The sequence below is a fragment of the Pollachius pollachius genome (genome assembly GCF_949987615.1).
Source record: "Pollachius pollachius genome assembly, chromosome: 4".
Lineage (NCBI taxonomy): Eukaryota > Metazoa > Chordata > Actinopteri > Gadiformes > Gadidae > Pollachius > Pollachius pollachius.
In genome coordinates, this window is record NC_136937.1 from 28,278,492 (window position 1) to 28,298,589 (window position 20,098).

At 45.2% G+C, this 20,098-nt stretch overlaps 1 long non-coding RNA gene across 1 annotated transcript; it reads left to right on the forward strand.

Moving 5' to 3' along the window:
* The first annotated feature begins 1,954 nt into the window (after window positions 1-1,954).
* LOC307074301 lies at window positions 1,955-19,703 on the forward strand. Its single transcript, XR_013811773.1, has 8 exons — window positions 1,955-1,999; window positions 15,008-15,053; window positions 15,761-16,069; window positions 16,560-16,856; window positions 17,101-17,193; window positions 17,447-17,515; window positions 17,757-17,786; window positions 18,613-19,703. It is a non-coding gene; the product is annotated as an uncharacterized lncRNA (long non-coding RNA).
* Window positions 19,704-20,098: the final 395 nt, after the last annotated feature.

Here is a 20,098-nt window from a genome sequence, read left to right on the forward strand (position 1 = left end):
TTCCTCAACTCATTGGTGGCTTAAGCCTTGGGGGACCATGAGCTCAGTCCCCTGCAGACATTTCCTCCAACACACACACACACACACACACAACAGTGGAGTCTCCATTCATCTCTTCGTCAGTTTGTGGAGGGAGGATAATACTAGTGGCCGGCGGCTACTTTTGACGCCGGGTATGCTGATTAGACCGGGTTGGTGTGTCAGTCGAAGCGTTGGCTGCTGGTGCGTAACTGAAAAGCTGAGTATCTAATGGTCATTGTTGCGCTTTGTCACGTGGTTAAAAAGCTGTGGCGAATTCAGTTTTAATTTAGTGCGGCATGGTTTGACTCGGCGTGGGCCAAAAGTGTCCATGGAGGAGGGGAGCAGAACAGCCCAGCCACTTTCAGCGCTCACAGCTCACCGCATTCAACCAGAAGGACGCGTCGAGGTGGCGGTAACTACCCAATCACAGCACATTACGCCCTAATGTGCTGTCATTGGGTAGTTCTCTACGGGTCTCTACGACCACGGGAGCAGGCAGCCTGTCCACGCGCATGCACGCAAAAAAAACACGTGCGTGCGTAACGTGTGCGTTACCATAACTATCAAAACATTAACATGGACATGGACTATGGAGCAAATTTAATGGTGAGCAGATTGGTGATGTTGAAGCTCATTGTCAAATGTGTTTTAAAATGTCTGTTTGAAATTTGGTACTATAGATTTAGCTACTTGACCAAATGTGTAATTGCATGTTGAATCATTTGGATACACATTTGTAATGTAAGATCTCCCATAGGGTTAGCCTAGCAGGCTTCACATACTTATGATTTATTTTTTCAAAGCAAATGTATTTTGTCATATTGATATAATTGTTTGTGTTGTACTTTACAATATTTTGGATAGAGGACTTTGTTACAACATTTCAAACTTAAGGGCTCTGATCAGTTTCTACTTTGATAAGCTTGTATAACCTGCTTAAAAGCAGGTTATACAAACTTATCAAACCTGGACACTCATTGGCCACTTCTTGTTCCTTTTATATTGACATTTTTGTCATTTAACAAATGCTTTTATCCTGATTTACAAAAAGGAAATGAAAGAAGCAAGAAACAATGTTTAATCTTTACTCAACCAATAAAAAAAAAACGTCACAATATGTCCTTCATTCACCATAGACATCCTGGTAAGTGTGTGTGGTTGATCTCAGCAGCTTCATACAAAGCAGCCTCCCTTCTCATACTGATTGGGTGCTGGGGTGTGGGTGAGGCTGCATGCCTGTGGTGCAATCACCAATGAAGCCACACAGGTTGAACCAGCCGTCATTAGGGTTGGCCATTGTTTGGATTTTAACAATTCAGATTCAGGCTCCCTGGCCCTTCACTCTTTGGGCGCCTAAATGTCGGGGAATTAACCTCTGCGATAGGGATGCAGCCCTATCACCACGTAACCACCACGTGCATCTTCCCAAGAACAAAATGTGTTTGCACAGGTTTTGCATTGTGCTAATAGTCATTGTTATTTACAAAATGGAGCCAGGCTGATTTGGTTGCCAGGGGGAAACGCCTACTCTGGTAGTCGGTAGTAGGCCGGTGGTAGGGTCAACTTGCTACCATCCTACCCATGTGCTGTGTGCTGACACAATGTACAGATCACCTACCTATCTTCCAGCCATCATTGTGTTTAGATCACATTTGCACATTTGATATTTAGTGTTGTGACACGGTGGACTTAAGGAATCAAGAATGACCCATGAAAGACACGATGAGACGACCAAAAATTATTCAAAAATACATGTTTTTTAACGATAAGAATTGAAATCTCAAGTCTAAGCAAAAACAAAAACTAAGCAAAAACAAGTGCAAATTAAACAAATAGCTTATGAAAGGTGAAAACACTCCACAAATGAACAGGTAAACACAGGCACGTCTATCACATGAGAGGGACACAAGCCACCACCTTTCTCTTCAGCGAAGAACAAGGAAGTGTGTCGTCATTCACATAGGACTCAATCGAAACGGTAAGTCAAAGAATACTTTGTCTTGATACATCCTCTTCTGGGTGGGTTTATTCCACCATTTCTTTGCTTTATATTCAGGTTTTAAGTGTAAGACTCTCATTTCATACAGTTCACACTTTCTGCTTTACACACAGTGAGTTTCAGGTTAGAGTTTGTCGCCAAACTTTAGCTAGGCTAGGTAGGCGTAGTGCCCCATGCGGGCACCATGATGGAACACAAGGGGACGATGGGGTCCGACTCAGAGGGCCGAGCACCCAAAGGTGCTGGAGCCATCAACCACTCACACCACATACCAACAATACCAAATTGATAAATTTATTATGTGGCTAAATGTGTTTCAAAACCTGTTTCGGAGATTAAAGAGATTACTGAGGTCTTTACTGAGGTTGACATTTACCGCCAACTTGTTCAGCCTTGAACAATGGACCTGCGGCAGGTGCGGCACGAATGTAAATGAAGCAGCGTGGGCCACTGTAACCACACACCTGTGCACGCAAACACACAATGTGTGTGCGTTACCATAACTATCAAAACATTAATGAAGAAATACACTCCTCGATGTCAAACTTCTTATTTAATGACAACGATGAAGAAGCCCTGCAGCAATACACAACATAACAACATAAGTTACAACCAGTAATTCCTACATGCACATGTCTAACATAAATATATTCAGGAACTTAACCAACCTTGACAACAACAACTATAGTAATCAAGAAAGATAATGGACTTACATGAATTAACAGCTTAATATCCTCTGTAACAGGAATGTCTGTAATGCTGGCAAACACAATAAGGTCGAATCCTAACTGAGCCGGTCAGCGGTCTGTAATCCAACACTATCCCCTAGTGGCCGCTGGTAAACTCTGCTTCCCCCCCAGCCCGGAAAGCTACGAACAGGAATAGGTTAACGGACTCAGCCCTGTATCCAACGGCCCGTCTCAGGGCTCGTAGCGTCTGGGTGGCCTCCTCGCGCGGCATGGCTGTCCAAGATGGGGCAGCAACGACTGCGACGCTGCCCCATCTTGGACAGCCATGCCTGTAGGAACGGGGACAGAGGATGCCTCACCAGGGGGCTCCGGCGGGGAGGTCCATCTGCTGCCTGTGGAACGACACCCTGGGGCATCACCCGCCCGGGATGGACAGGCAGGGGCTGGTGGTCCAGCAGTTGGCTGCTGTCGGGCGTAGGGGGTGGCTGGAGTGTAGCCACGAAGGAATCGCCGATTGCTCAAAGTCAGGCGCCCCGACCCGTCAACTCTAACCCGATACTGATCATGACTCCACCACGACCCCTGACCTGTCCCACTTGTGTGGACTTGGGCCCTGCTGATTCTGGAGGAATACTGTCTCACCATGTGCCAAAGGGCGGAGTGGTCTTGAGTGAGCCCTCAAAGACTCAGTGGTGCGGGACATCCGGGTCCGAACGGCGTCATCCTTCGCCGCCAATGCCTGACGCCAGACTGGCGTCTGTAACGTGGCAAGCAAAAAGCGATCATGATCAAGACCGCCAGTTGGGCCAGTGTTGGACACCAGAAGGCGCTTAGCAGTCTTCACCGCAGTCTTCACCGCAATCTCTGCCCTCCCATTCGACTGTGGGAAAACCGACCGAGGACACGCGATGTCTGAGGCGCCATAATCTGAGGCAGTCCTCTGTATTGCTAGCTTTGAACTCTGGACCGCCATCACTCAAAAGTTCCTCCGGCATGCCAAAGGTGGTAAAGAACGTGCGCAGGTGGCGAACCAAGCCAGCCGAGCCTCCTAGATCATTGCCTGCTGTGGAGCATAGGACCTCCACCCAGCCCAAGAGTCAATCTCAGACAACCAGGTAGTGGCGGCCTCCATAATCAAAGAAGTCAGCAAACACCGCCTCAAATGGGGTGGACGTTGGTGAGGATGTTAAGAGGGATGTAGCTGCCTCTGACGGAGCATTGCGGTTACAGTCTGAACATCCATACCTGGTGGCTCGGATGTCCCTCGACATCCCGGGCCAGAAGACCATGGCACGGGCGTGCTGCTCCATCGCAGAAGTTCCTTGGTGGTTGGCATGGAGGTGCCGAAGGACTCTTTCACGGAGGGGCGGTGGAACCACGACACGATCGAAATATAGGAGGACGCCATCCTGCGCGTAGATGGACCCACAGACTGGCGACAGACTCGGTAGGACAGGGTCAATAACATCAACCCTACCCTCATGCTCGATCAGGTACAGAAGGTGCCTGAGGCACGCGTCAGCTGCCGTCTCTCATGCGAGAAGGGACCATGAGATGACTCCTAGTCCTTGTGCATCGTCACGGATGGAAGCCATAAGTGCTGATTCTACGGCGTCAGGTATGCTTGGCGATCCCAATGAGAGGCCTCGAAGTCGCATCAGCGGCATGGTTGCTCTTGCAAGGCAGGTACACAATATCAAAGTGCCATGGAAGGGTACGCTGCTTGAGTCTGAACAGGCGTGAGTTTGTTATCTCATCTAGCGTGCGTTCGCCGAAGATCTTCACAAGGGGCTTATGGTCGGTGACTACGACAAGGTTGTCTTATCCTTGTGTGAAACACCGTGTCTGCTCCGGGCCCCAGGCCACGGCCAGGGCCTCTCCTTCGATGGCCGCATAGCGTTGCTCCGCTGAGGATAGGAACCGTGAACCGGCGAGGGTGATCCGGCATCCTCCTGGGCAACAGTCAGGTATGCCTGGTCCGCCCTGCCTGGACCAGTCAGGGCGGAGGCAGGTGCGCCTCCGCGTGTCGTAGATCTCCACGCCCTCACGGATGAGAGACGCCAAGATCGTTTATTGGCCTGTGGCATGTGCCACCACGACCACTGACATACCATGGAATATGCCGTTCTGGAATGGTAAATGCCGTTCCCAACAATGGTATATGACACTAGCACGCCCTGCCCCCTCCCTATAATTTCACGACAAGTATTGCTGTAAATGTAACGCCGTAAATAAAGGGATTTATACGTTTCTTGCCCCGGTGACTGAATGTTTGTATACAGCGCACAGCCTTAATGCGTGCAGGCTCGATGCGTTCCACTTTTTTCTGTGGAGAACCGGCGGCTTGAATATTTACTACAGCGTTTCTACAGCTCGATGCGGTTTCGCAATGAATCCGTTTTTACGGCGATATTCCTGAACCGCATAAAACGAAACGGGATCGTTTTCGCCCGTTTCGGCTCCGTGTGGACGGGGCCTGAATCTCTCTTATCGATTAGTCAGACCTGCTTAGGTGGCTAGGCTAACTTCTGTCACCGGGGCAAGTCCGGCTGTTTTCAAAAGCATCTGTCATTTCAAAAGCAACAACAAACAGATCCCACATATCCTAACAACAGAACGGCCCACAGAAAGGTATAAATCCCTTTATTTACGGCGTTATGTTTTGATATTTTTATGTAAATTAGGCACATAAGCTACATTACCCACATAGCCACAAGGGAGCAGGACCAAACATATAAGCTGTAATAACTACACATAGCCACAAGGGGAGCAAGACCAAAAATACAAGCTGCAATAACTACTCCAGCCACCAGATGGCAACATCTTTAACACAAGAGGAAGCCGGAGGCAGGCTCTCAAGGCATAGCCAATACGTCACATAGGCCACGCCTACTCGATACAAACACAGAACTGGAGTCAGATGAGGTCAGAAACACATGGTAGCCCCGTTGCTAATAGATAGGTCAGCCGTGTGTTGCTCCGCGCGAGTGTTAAATAAAATTCCCCTCCTTTTGCTTCATAGTTACCATACCAAAATACTTTAACAAATAAAGTGAGTTAAAAGCGATCCGGTTTGGACTACTTTCTTCAAGAGCACGACAATATAGTGTCAATAAAGACCAAATATATATCGCTTTACATTTACGCAATAAGAGGCTGTGTTGCCTCTCCAGGCATTCATTTAATTTTCTTACACTTATTTCTTAAATAATTATATGTAAAACGGGATGTGGATAATTACTTTACAGTTCAAATTAGCTAATGTATAAATTTATATTATTCTGCCGTTTTAGTTTTGCGACGATGTCACTTCCTGTTTAGTCACTTCCGGTAACGTATCTTCCTGTTAGACTTACCCGTGTAGAAGAAATGACAGACATGTGAATCACCTGATTGTTATCTGCTAGCATCCACTTGGAAGCATCAAAGAGGCAATGCCGTGAGTTTGTTTAATTGTTAGAGGACATGTTCAAGATAATATATTATGGTGGATTTAGTTAAAAACGATGTTTGATGAGTTGTTTAAGAACGTTTTGGATAGCAATTGTGTACAAGCTAAAAACAATGCTAAAAGCAATGCAATTGGCAATCAGAATATCTACATACAGTGTTAGAAAGTTAATATTATCGTTTACAACTATGTACAACGTGATGTTTATTCATAAATGGACAGACAATATTTTTGTATTCTTTTATTTGAAGTTTTCACCGTCTGTTGATGAGGAAGAGTGACAGTATATGGTCAACCTTACTACGACTCTGTCTTCATTGGCTACGGTTTAACTCGGTGTTTAGTCAGAGTTACAACACACTGCATGTTGTAACTCTGGATGTTTTGAAGTGGTCGCGATGGCAACAAGCAACAGGTCGCCTGCCGGCAGTGCTAGGAGCAGCAGAACATTAGCATCATCAGTAAGCGCAGCTCACGCCCGGGCTGAAGCAGAAGCAGCAAAGGTGAGAGCTTCATATGCTAGCCAGGAGGCTAAGCTAAAATTGGAAAAGGCTGCTAGAGAAGCAGAAAGGGCCACTATAGATGCTCAAAATAAATTGGAAACTACAAGAATAGACAGTTGGAAGTGCTAACCATTCATAGAGAAGCTGACGCAGCCATTGTGACAGCTCAAGTGTTGGAAGACACAGAAGCGGTGCAGTCTGTTGTCGAAAACGGGAATCTGAATCCGAAAAAGGTGAAAATCAAACGCACCAGTGAATATGTTCAATCCCAGACCGATCATAACAATCGTTCTCCTTCCTCCCCCTAACCCGTTGCTCCCTCAATCAATGCAAGGTCACACGAAAGCTTCATGTCATGGCATCCACCTGTGGAAGATAATTCACAACTACAACCTGTCAGCAGGGAAAATGCTGACAGTAAGCAAACGTCTCCACCAGAATTACTTGACCCAACTAAAGCTGAGACAAAGGCTAAGGTTAGTAGAGCCAACCCCACCATGAACGCTCATGCTCCGTCGTATACTCCGCGACATTCCCCTCAAAGTGGCACACCCATGTCCACTTTAGGGGAGCCTTTGGCACAGTATTTGGCACGATGAGACCTTGTGACTTCAGGGCTGTACCAGTTCGACGACAAGCCCGAGAATTATCGTGCATGGTACTCCTCTTTCTCCAGCGCAACCAATGAAGTTAACCTCACAGCAACCCAACTGTTGGACCTCATGACCAAATGGCTTGGAAAAGAATCTAGCGAACATTTTAAACGCATGCCATCGGTGCATGTCAGCAACCCAACCTGGCTCTAAACAAAGCATGGGAAGGGTTGCGTGAATCCTATGCTGCCCCTGAAGTCATTGAAAAGTCAATGTTTCAGCGCCTGGCCAACTTTCCTAAGATTTCAGCCAAGGATCACTTGAAGTTACGCGAACTTGGGGATGTACTTGCAGAGATCCAAGGTGCTAAAGAAGATGGATATCTGACCGGCTTGTCCTACCTGGACACCTCTCATGGCATAGGACCAATCGTAGACAAACTTCCTTACGGACTTCAGGAGAAGTGGGTGTCTGCAGGGTCATGGTACAAAGAAGGAAACTACGGTCGCTTCCCTTCCAGTGTTTCCCCTAGAAAAAATTGGTGCCGGTCATTAACTGTAATTATGAGCCCGAGCCCGATTTCAACCCGACATTTTTTTTAATACATATGTTACTTTGTACACATTTGTTACTTAGGCCTACTCTGCTAAATATATATGTAAGGAATAATGTATAGAACGCTGGTCATTATCGGGAAAATAAGCCCCGACAGGGCGAACAGGACACCGCGAGCAGCGGAGGTGTCATGCTTCGCCTTGAAGGGGCTTATTTTCGATAATGACCGGCAACGTTCTATACATTATCCCGCTTATTACACGGCTACTTGCCAAAACAAAAAATAACTTCACATGGTGTGTCTTTTTACAATTTATTCGTTACCAGCATTCGTAGTGTTGATCAGCAGTGAAATAGTCCGCCAAAGACGTTGACGTCGCTTAGCAACCGAAGACGCTGGGGTTGACAAGTTACTGGACTACTTACTACCCATGCAAGTGAACGGAGCGTTCCACAGCATTGAGAAGACCCGTGAAATAAAGGCCTATAATATTTCTGTTTATGGCGTAGATTTCTCCTCAGATTAGGCCAATAAAGCAATTATTAAAAAAAAACAAAAAACGCTCCATCAAAGGCCCGGCCCGACCCGGCTCGAGGATAGTGGTGGGAAATATCGGGTCAATCAAAACCCTCATTGTTTTAAATCAATTGGCTAAACAAATGACCACTGTAGCATATTTAAACACAATTCAAATTGTGCAGAGAGAATTATTTCAATTGGTCATTCTGACCGGAGACATTTAGAATTTTCGGTCCTCCTCATTTTTTTCTGGTCAATGACTGGTAATTACCGGACAACGGAAACTCTGCTCCCTCCTTTCGAGCACTTTTGCAGCTTTGTTACCTACGAGGCGAAAAAGCGCAACGACTCTAGCTTCATTCATCAAGGCTGCACCACAACACCCATCAAACCTGACAAACCATTTTTACGGAACTTTAACACCAACAAACCCATCTCAGTGCACAAAACAGATCTTTCCACAACAAACAACGACCCTTACAAGAACTGCCCAATACATAACCTACCCCATCCCCTTAAAAGGTGTAGAACCTTCAGGAACAAACTCCTCGATGATAGAAAAGCCTTCCTCAGAGAGAAAGGAATATGTTTCAAGTGCTGCGCCTCCATCTCCCAACTCGCCAAAGACTGCAGGTCCCCTGTGAAGTGCTTTGAATGCAACAGCACCAATCACGTTACAGCCATGCACCCTGGCCCACCTCCTCAAACTGTCAAGGCTCCTCCTACGTCACGACAGTACTGCGGGGAGGGAGAAGATGATCCTGTTATGGCTGTCGTTGGAGCAAGCTGCACAGAAGTTTGCAGTCCAGGCCAGTGGAGCCGCTCATGCTCAAAGATCTGTCTCGCATAGCTTTACCCCAAAGGCTCAAAGGACATGGCCATCAAAGCCTATGTAATCCTGGATGACCAGAGCAATTGCTCCTTAGCAAGGCCAGAGTTCTTGAAGCTGTTCAGTGTGAAGAGCAAACCATTCCCGTACCATCTCAGAACTTGCTCTGGCATCATAGAAACAACTGGCAAGAGGGCAGAAGGATTTGAAATCGAGTCACTGGACAGCACAGTTCTCATTTCTCTCCCACCACTCATTGAGTGTCATGAGTCCCGAATAATCGGTCCAAGATTCCAACACCAAACGCTGTTCTTCATCAGCCTCATCTCCATCACATCGCCGAGCACATCCCTGAACTGGACCCAGAGGCAGAAATACTACTACTGCTCGGAAGAGATGTTCTTAGGGCACACAAGGTAAGGCAGCATGTCAACGGACCTCATAACGCCCCCTTTGCCCAACGTCTGGATTTGGGTTGGGTAGTGATAGGAGAAGTGTGCTTGGGTAATGTGCATAAACCAACAGTCAACACGTTCAAGACCAACGTGCTGGACAGCGGTTGCCACTCAATCTTTCAACCCTGCACAAGCTTCATGCACGTCAAGGAGACACGCCAAAGCTTTAACAGGTCTGGTACAGCACCCGAGATTATGCTAGGACAGACAGTGTTCAACCGTACTGAGAACGACAACAAACCTGCTCCATCAGTGGAAGACACCATCTTCATGAAGATAATGGACACAAACGTCTACAGAGACGACGCTAACAGTTGGGTCGCCCCACTGCCCTTCAAAGAACTACGCCGGCCTTTAACCAAATAACAAAGGGCAGGCAGTCAATAGGTTTGCATCCATGCAACGAACCTTGAAAAGAAAACCAGCAATGCAAGAACAGTACGTGACATTCATGAAGAAGATATTCGCCAATGGACATGCCGAGGAAGCACCACCGCTGAGAGAAGAGGAGGAGTGCTGGTATCTCCCAACGTTTGGGGTTTATCACCCACAGAATCCCAATCAGATCAGGGTTGTCTTTGATTCCAGTGCCCAGTACTCTGGTGTTTCCCTCAATGACATGCTCCTCACTGGACCCGATCTCAACAACTCCCCCCTTGGGGTGCTTTTACGCTTCCGGAAAGAGAGTGTTGCAATCCTTGCAGACATCCAACAGATGTTTCATTGTTTCTTAGTGCACGAAGACCATCGAAACTACCTCCGGTTTTTGTGGTATAAGGACAGTGACGTGAAGAAGGAAGTTGTTGAGTTCCGGATGAAGGTCCACGTCTTTGGCAACTCACCGTCTCCTGCTGTTGCCACTTATGGGCTGCGAAGAACCATAAGAGAGGGTGCATGAGAGCATGGAGCTGATACTGTCGAGTTTGTGGAAAGACACTTCTATTTGGATGATGACCGTCATCCACAGTGGAGTGGAGAAGCTGCACCCACACAACGGAGCTTGGGTCTACTCTGGGACATCACGTCCGACACGTTCACCTACTCTGCATCAACTGTGGATAAACCATTCACTCGACGTGGAATCCTCTCCACAGTCAACAGTATTTTTGATCCCCTGGGTCTACTGGCGCCCGTCACGATCCAGGGAAGAGCCTTCCTTAGGGAGCTTACCTCCGAACTTTGTGACTGGGATACACCCCTTTCGGAAGACAAATCAAGCAGATGGGAAGGTTGGAGAGATTCCCTCCAAGACCTGAAACAGCTTCATGTTCAGCGCACATATACGACGACCTCCCTCACGAAAGCTGTTCACAGGGAATTGTGTGTGTTCTCGGACGCGTCAACCCAAGCCATCAGGGCTGTGGCCTACCTGAAGGTGGTGCAGGAAGATGGGAAGACCGAAGTAGGTTTTGTTATGGGCAAGGCCAAGCTAGCACCCCTGTCAGAACTGACAATTACCAAGGCTTGAGCTGTGTGGCGCCGTCTTGGCAGCAGAGATGGCAGATCTTATCCAGGATGAGCTGGACCTGAAGTTAGATGCCATTAAGTTTTACACAGACAGCAGAGTAGTGCTTGGCTATATTTGTAACAAAACAAAACTATTCTACACGTATGTCTACAACAGAGTCCAACGAATCCGGCAGTCCTCAAAGCCTGAGCAATGGCACTACGTATGTACCAAAGAGAACCCCGCTGACCATGCGTCAAGGTCTTTACCTGCATCCCGCCTAGCACAGACCTCTTGGTTCACTCGACCTTCCTTCCTGCGTCAACCAACTGCAGAGAAAACGGAAACAGCTGAGAGATTCAGGTTAATTGACCCTGAAAAAGACTCTGAAATCCGACCACAGATACAAACTCACCTGGAGGAATAGGTACTCACCTCTGGTCGCTTCGAGCGCTTCTCCACCTTTACTTCGCTGGTGAGAGGAGTTGCATTCCTCGTGCACATGGCAAGATCCTACAGACATTCAAACCAAGACAGCAAGTGCAAAGGCTGGCATAAATGTAACTTACCTCGGTTAGCCCTCCATCCAACAAAACCATACCAAAGAGCAGTCCTCTGAGGACACTCAACCCAATCTTGGAGAATGACCTTATCTGCGTTGGAGGCCGACTAAAGCACTCTCATCTTGTTACCGCAGAGAAGAACCCGATAGTTCTGCCCAAAGGAAGCCACATTTCACTACTACTCACACGGCATCACCATGAGCAGGTGAGACACCAAGGCCATCACCTGACGGAAGGAGCGATTAGGGCAGCAGGACTGTGGCTCTTGGGGGGCAAGAAGCTCATCAACTCAGTAATCCACAAATGCCTAACCTGCCGCAAGCTACGTGGGAAGCTGGAAGAACAAAAAATGGCGGATCTGCCCTCAGAGCGTCTCGAAATGTGCCCTCCTTTCACATTTGTGGGCCTCGATGTATTTGGGCTCTGGTCTGTTAAAACTAGACGCACCAGAGGAGGACAGGCAGAGAGCAAGCGTTGGGCCATCATGTTCAGTTGTATGAGCTCCAGAGCTGTTCACATCGAGGTAGTCAAATCTATAGACACATCCAGTTGCATAAATGCCCTCAGACGTTTCTTCGCACTCAGAGGCCTGGCCAAACAGCTCAGATTCGATTGCGGAACCAATTTTGTTGGAGCAAGCAAGGAGCTCGGGATGGACAAAGCGTTGCAAAGGTACCTCAGCAAACAAGGATGCAGCTGGGAATTCAACCCCCCGCACGCCTCTCATATGGGAGGTTCCTGGGAGCGTGTGATTGGCGTTGCGAGAAGAATCCTCGATTCAATGCTCCAACAGCAAAACAATTGCTTGACCCTTGAAGTGCTTTGCACACTAATGGCGGAGGTCACAGCGATTATGAATGCACGCCCACTCTTACCTGTGTGTATGGATCCCGAGCAACCCTTCATATTCTCTCCGTCCATGATCCTCACACAGAAGTCGGGAGTTCCACCTCCTCCTGGAGACTTTTCTGACAAGGACCTTTACACAAAGCAATGGAGGCAAGTCCAGGCCCTTGCAAACCAGTTCTGGACCCGCTAGAGCCATGAACCTACCTTCTTTGCAATACAGACAGAAGTGGACTGTGTCCCGCAGAAACCTTCAGGTTGGAGATCTGGTTCTGCTCAGAGACAAGCAGGCCGCTCGCAACTACTGGCCTATGGCCAGAGTCAATGCCACTTTCCCTGGGAGAGATGGGCATGTAAGGAAGGTCGAAGTGAAAACAACTGATAAAGGCAATGTCAAAACCTTTATCCGGCCGACTGCAGAGATTGTTCTGCTCCTTCCTAAAGACTGATCTGAAGACTATGTTCAAGACCTGTAGAAGTTCTTAGTGACCTCACATAGGTCAGACGGGGAGTGTGTTGCCTCTCCAGGCATTCATTTAATTTTCTTACACTTATTTCTTAAATAATTATGTGTAAAACGGGATGTGGATAATTACTTTACTTTAATTCATAAATGGACAGACAATATTTTTGTATTATTTTTAGGGCTGTCAAATTAACGAGTTAATTTAAACGAATTAATCACAGAAAATATAAAGCGTTAAAAGAATTAACGCAGATTAATCGTGCTTCTATAGTGCCCTTTGACCCGGTGCGTCATTTGCGTTGAAACAAAATGGAGGCGGACGAGAAGACGCTGCTCGGCCCCGTGAACGAAAAGTTCAAGTTTAATCTCCCAGACGGAACTGTAGATAGGAACACCGTTACCTGCAATCTCTGAAGTAAAGAATTTTCCTATCACCGGAGCTCATCAACCCTTGAATATCACCTCAACGCAAAACATTTGGTAGCAAGCTCGCAGGTACGAGCTGCCACAGCCCCTGAAGCTGGTGCTAGCAGGCAGCCTCGTCAAGCCACACTTGACTGAGATGCATTGAATCTTGAGTGAGATGGAAATGTTATTAATTTGATCTTAAAATGCACCCTATGTTAATGAAAGACATGTTTTAAATAAAAGAGGCATTGATCTTCAAAGTCTATTATGTCTATTATTCATTGAATCACTCATCTGCCATAATTTACTTGAATTAAATTATTTTTAAATACTTTCTCAGAAAAATGTAAGTATGCAATTAATTTAGATTAATTAATCACAGAGCCTGTATTAATTAGATAATTTTTTTTGATCGCTTGACAGCCCTAATTCTTTTATTGGCAGTTTCCCCCGTCTGTTGATGAGGAAGTGTGACAGTAAATGGTCAACCTTACCCCTCTGTCTTCATTGGCTACTGTTAAACTCGGTGGTTAGTCAGAGTTACAACACACTGCACGAGAACACTACACTTGTCGTGAAATTATAGGGAGGAGGCAGGGTGTTCTGGTGTAATATACCATGGTTGGGAACGGCATTTACCGTTCCTGAACGGCATATGCCATGGTATGTCAGTGGTCGCGGTGGCGCATAGGCCAATAAACGATCTTGGCGTACCTGTCACGGATGGCCCCAATTATGGATTGTTTGGACGTTTGGAAGGCTTCCTCCAGTTCAGGGGACCACGAGAATTTGCAGCGTGGGCTGAGGAACGGCCTGAATAGCTCCATAGTGTCGTACAACTGGGCGTAGTTCGCTACTTGATTGACAAGGCCAAACCAGCTTCCGATATCTGTCGTGGAGTCTGGGGTGGGGAAGTCCCAGATGGCGTCCAAGTACTTTGGGAGTGGCTCTATGGTAGTGTCTGACACCCCGAACCCAGCAAAATCTACGCTCCTCTCCGCAAATTGAAACTTATCTGGGTTCAACACAATGCCCGACCGGCCGACGCGAGTCAGGAAGTCGATGGTCCTCCACCAGTGATGCTCTAGGTCAGTGTCATAGTGGACAGTATCATCCACACAACGTTCTTTGCGCTCGAAGCCTGAGAGGACAGCGTCAAAACGACGGTTGTAGTGCAGGGGAATGGTATTGCCTGAGGCCGTGGTGGAGGGGCTTTACGCTTGGGGCATGAGCACTGAGCGTCCTGGGCTCAGTGCTCAACCATGGCTTCTTCATGAGGAAATACACTCCTCGATATCAAACTTCTTATTTAATGACAACGATGAAGAAGCCCTGCAGCAATACATAAAATAACAACATAAGCTACAACCAGTAATTCCTACATGCATATGTCTAACATAAATATCTTCAGGAACGTGACCAACCTTGACCTCAACAACTATAGTAATCAAGAATGATAATGGACTTACAAGAATTATGTTAACATTATGTTAACTAGACTATGAAGAACATCTAATCACGAGCAGAATGGCAATGTAGAAGCTATATGGCCAAATGTGTTTCAAAACCTGTTTTTGAAATTGGATTTAGCTACCTGAACACATTTGTTATTGCATGTTTTATAATTAAGATTAACTTTTGTAATGTATATGTTGTTCCCAGATGGAGATGCTATTTATTTTGCTGGGAATTCCCTTCTTTGTCAAGGGTAAGAAAATATTTCACTTATAAGACTAACTGTAATAATTTCAGCTGTTACTCTAATAAACTAATATCATAATTTCATCAGAATTGCCAGAATCTTTGCAAATTCTTGCAAAATTACTCCATACATAAATAGCCTAATCGACTTTGTATGCAGCCATACCGAAAGGTTTGATGTGGACACATCTAATGCATTGTCCGAGGGCAACATTTACCACACCCTTCAGCCTGTAGTTTCTCATTCTGCATTATTGCAGACGCATCAAGATTAATAGAGGTGCAGGTACAAGACATCAGGCAATCATTCATACCTTCATACCAAAGATCACACAACATAACAGCCTCCACATCACATCATACCCTTACAAAGGTTGGCCAAGGTCCATCTCAAAGTCAGTGTGGATTTTCTAAAATGAACCTCCCCTTTGGTAGAAACTATTTTATAGTCGCAGGCAGTGTCGGTTTTCTTGGCAAAAACTAACAAGCGAGACAATAGATACAAACAACTCTGACTCCAGCAAGCTTTGCCAAATGAGCGGCTAAATATACACATACTAGGGATATTTATTTGTTAACACATGGTCAAGTGGGTGTGGTGTTCTGTCTGTGTGTTGCAGTAATGTGATGTGGAGGCTATAGAGAGAACAGTTTGCATTCATTTGTTTCAGACTTGACATTCTCTCTAAATAAGTTGCAACCTTTCTCTTTCAGGTTGTACTGGCCTTACTCTTTCCAGAGAGGTCGGAGGGACGGTCGTATTTCAATGCAACTCAACTAGGGATGACATACAATCTATTTACTTTCAAGGAGGCACAGATTTTAAAAGAGTTATAATTGGATATCATAGCACGAAGAAGCTCGGTAAGCCCAGTCGACCTGACACCTCCTTGAACCATTTGGATAAAACGGTAACCTTTCAGAATCTAACCGTCTCAGACAATGGGACATATAAATGCATCGTAAACCATGGGGTCAGCGGAGGAAAAACTGAAGACACCATAATAACGCTAAACATAACTGGTAGGCCTCCGTTTACTTAATCCCACTCTCAACAAGAACATTGGTAACATAAATATATCATACCTATTAAATTCAACCACTCCAATCAGTTTATTCTGAAATGCATAAATGTGGGCAGATCAACTCTTAAATGGTAGGTATTTTATATTTTATGTAAAGTATGTAACTCTCTCCAGTGTTTCTATAAACCATGAAGGTTATTTTCAGACTTGGAGGAATTTCAGAATTGAACTCTGGAACTAGGCAGAGGGCGAACACATGTCAGGATGCCAATTTCAATTTGTTTCACTTTTATACAGGCATTAAGGCAGTATACATCAATTATGTGTTATTTTTACACTTTTATTAAACATTTATTACACAGAACTGCTGTAAACTCTTTTATGAAAGTCAAACATGAAAAAGTAACAAAGATTTGCTGAGCACGTTTGCGCGAGTTATCTCCTGGTATCTTCTGTAATGACCTTCTCTTGTTTTCCCTCTTCTCTAGCAACCCCCTATGCAGTCACACTAGAGCACCACAACCCTGAGAGCGCTGGTGACGTCTCCAATGCCTCGCTTACATGTACTGCCATCGCAGCCTACCCAGAAAGCGAAATATTATGGAATGTTTCTGGTGTCCTTGAGCTTCAATGGAAGAACATAGTTAAGCAGGATAATACTTCTCTGCTGTTCAACATCTCTAGTACTGCTTTCTTCAACTGTTCAGACAAACCACAGCAACTCATCAGATGCTCTTTGGGGGGCGTTTCCTCTGACGAGAAGATGGTCTGTAAGCAGCCCAAAGGTGAATGTCATTTAGGGACACAGGCAGATAGGGATTATAGTGGTAGCTTTCTCGAAGTTGGTGGCGGTAAAGAAAAGACCTGACTGTTTGTCATGTCTTTCAGTCATTTGAGAACATTGAATATGAACTGAAGTGCCCTTCATGTCAAGCAGAGCATTCCCAAACAACAAATAGTAATTGTAACGATATAGGCTGCTATTTCATTAACTTACGTTCATTCTGGTGCCAATGTGTTTTTTTCAAGGTAATACTTTACTACTCTGCCTTCTACTTCTAATCGTACCACTCCTGCTGGTTGGGGTATTTGCTTGGTGGAAGAAAAGCAAAAGAAATCCACGTAAGTGCACACAAGATCGTTGAGCAAACAATCTAAAATAAATAAACGCCAGTATGATAAAAGTTGTTGACAATTTTCGTCTGTCTATGCAGGATGTTTAGCTAGATCATTACGAATTTCATACTCACTCATGACTAAAAACTAAAGGGATTCAGCCAGCTTGTCACAAGCTGGCTGAATCCCTTTAGTTTAAAAAGTCACCCGTTGGCGATGTTTAACATGGGCTTTGGTTTTTTCTGTGGTTTCTCCTCAGTTTGTAAACAGCAACCAGCCCAATCAGCCCCACAAGCCGATCCAGTACCAGCAACCGAAGGAGTCGCAGGTGAGTCACTGTGGTTACCAAGAAAGAAGTGAAATGCTTGAAAGATGACTGATTATAAACTGTAGACCATAGGTACATATTGTTGAAATATCGTTTTACCGTTGCCAAAATGTAATATTTTTCTGTTTAAATTTATTTTCATTAAAGAGGGCATAGCGGAGGTGACCCGGCCATAAGCCTTTTCCATAGCAACAGTAATCCACTCAAGATGTTATTTATACCCTTCCATGTTTGTTTCCAGAAGGCGAGAGTTTCCTGCCTCAGCCGCCCGGTGAGTCTCTGGGATCATGACATTTGAAACAATCAAGAACAGTAAAAAAAACGATTGAACTATTGTTTAAATTATTTTTCTCTACGTAATAGAGCATGTTTCTTGCTATCCATCGGGGAAAAAGCCCACCACAAACCATGTAACGCTAGCTCACATACTGCGCTGTAATGGCGAGCCAAAAACAATTGTTACCATGGCAACGCGCACAAACAAACTCTAGCCACTCAACCCAGGCCGAGGGCTGAGTGGATCTATTGTTAGCTGGCACAGAACCCACCCACGACCCAAATGGGCCGTCCATACATAAATAAGGTCATTAAACAAGACAAGACATGCTAATAGGGGCTAGGCCTGAGTTAATATACTTTCTTGATAATGCTTTTTTAAATCAATCTGGCGAAACCTAACTAGGCCACTCTACGCATCAATTTGAATTTGCCAATATAAGCCGTTTCAAAACAATCCTTTATTGACATCACAGGTGAGGGTGTCCAACTCAGATGTATGATGGACGGATCAACTACTAGTTTTCCTAGTAACCAGATAAAAAACCCATTAAGATGAATGAATGACACACACAGGTGCTTCTTGAACCAACCCTGAATTGCATATTTTTATTGCATGATTCGATTGCCTTCTTTAATAAATAGTTTTACTATCATACCTCATTCATCCTCCCGGGTCGTACCGTTACTGAAGAAGACCTCTACTACAACGGCGAGCTGAAACAAACTAGAACAAGATCCCAATTTGGAAATAAACTAAAAACTTTAAAAAGTACTATGGCTTTGAGTGTTAATTGCATGCGTTTTTGTTTCTTTCACAGTCGCTGAGGATTTGGAGATGAAAACGTTGAATAATACAAATTCAAATGGAAACATGTAAGTAGTCACCCAGAGTGGCCTCTACATTGTTGCCGTCTGCGCATCTACTAGGCTGCCTCTGAATGTCCAACACCTGGAACACGTTGATGGGACTGCAGACCACTCCATGTTGCTCTCAACAAGAGCAATGAGGTCGCTGCACTCACCGGATCATCTGTCAATTTTCCAACAAAGATCAGACACATGGATGTCTGCTGCAACACACGCGTGGCTGAAAGTGGACAATGATTTACTGTTTTCTACACAGGCTGATGGAATTAGCCTTTGATGCAACGTATTTCGGGATGTTTTAGATTTCTTTATGTATTCATTTAGCTTGCTGTTCACACTGCCTAGCCACGTTTATTACAACGCTTTGGTCTGTCTGACCTTCATCAGTTCAGACCATTGATAATTTTTATTCTTTTTTATCCTTATGGGAAATAGCACCAGTCAATGTACGTCCTCTAAAAGTGCTCATATTTGCCACCGACGGGCTCAGATTATATTTTATCATTCCAATAAAATTGTGCCATTCCAGAAAATCCATGATCGTTAGCCTCATAGCATAATTGCGAAAGTTGTATTTTGGCCAAATTGTGATATCTAACTTAACTCTACCCTCCTAATGCTGATGAATCACTGTGCCTCATTGGCTATATCCTAAGCCAATCAGAGTGCTTTTAACATTCCATAATCACTATCGGCACAGGTCATCTAATTTACCTGGGGATTTTTGACGCTAAATACAAGATGAACCTTAAAATATGACTTAGGCAAATATGCTATGAGGCTAACAACATATAAAACTTGTTTATGTACCTTTTGCTTGATCCGGTCTGTATGTTGTTGTTTCCTGCCCCCATATTTAGTGCTCTGTAAGACTTGCCTATGTACAAAAATAACCAGGAAACCACACCATAACCACACCGCAAACTACAGGCAGGTTTATGTAATGAGCTCCATCCAGCTCATCTGGGTCAATATGGACCGTCTATGGACTGAATGGAAGCGAGGTGAATGTGAGATTCACACATACTACTAATTAATAAAATAAGCGTGTTGAACATTGTTGTAATTTTTTAACTTTACTGTACACATTACAGTGTGTTAAGATAAGTCAATGGGCTATGTTGTTTTTATTTTTTTATTTAAAAAGGTATGGTTAGCCTGTAAATAGTTTTGTAATTGATTAGTTGGGTATGTTTACCCTGGTTAAAGCTAAGGTGGGTAATCTTTTTACTGTGATATTTGGCAAAACTGTCATAATAGCCAGTCAGTTATATGTAGGTGAAGTGCTCTGAGAATATCTGCCCATTACTTTGCTCTCCCCTGCCTCTGTGTGCTGCCCCCAAAAATTGCCACCGCTCATGTACACTTTGACCAATCAGAGCGAGGCTCTGATTCTCCGTTTTTATTGGCTGTGGGACTGTCCGTTCACCTTGGCAA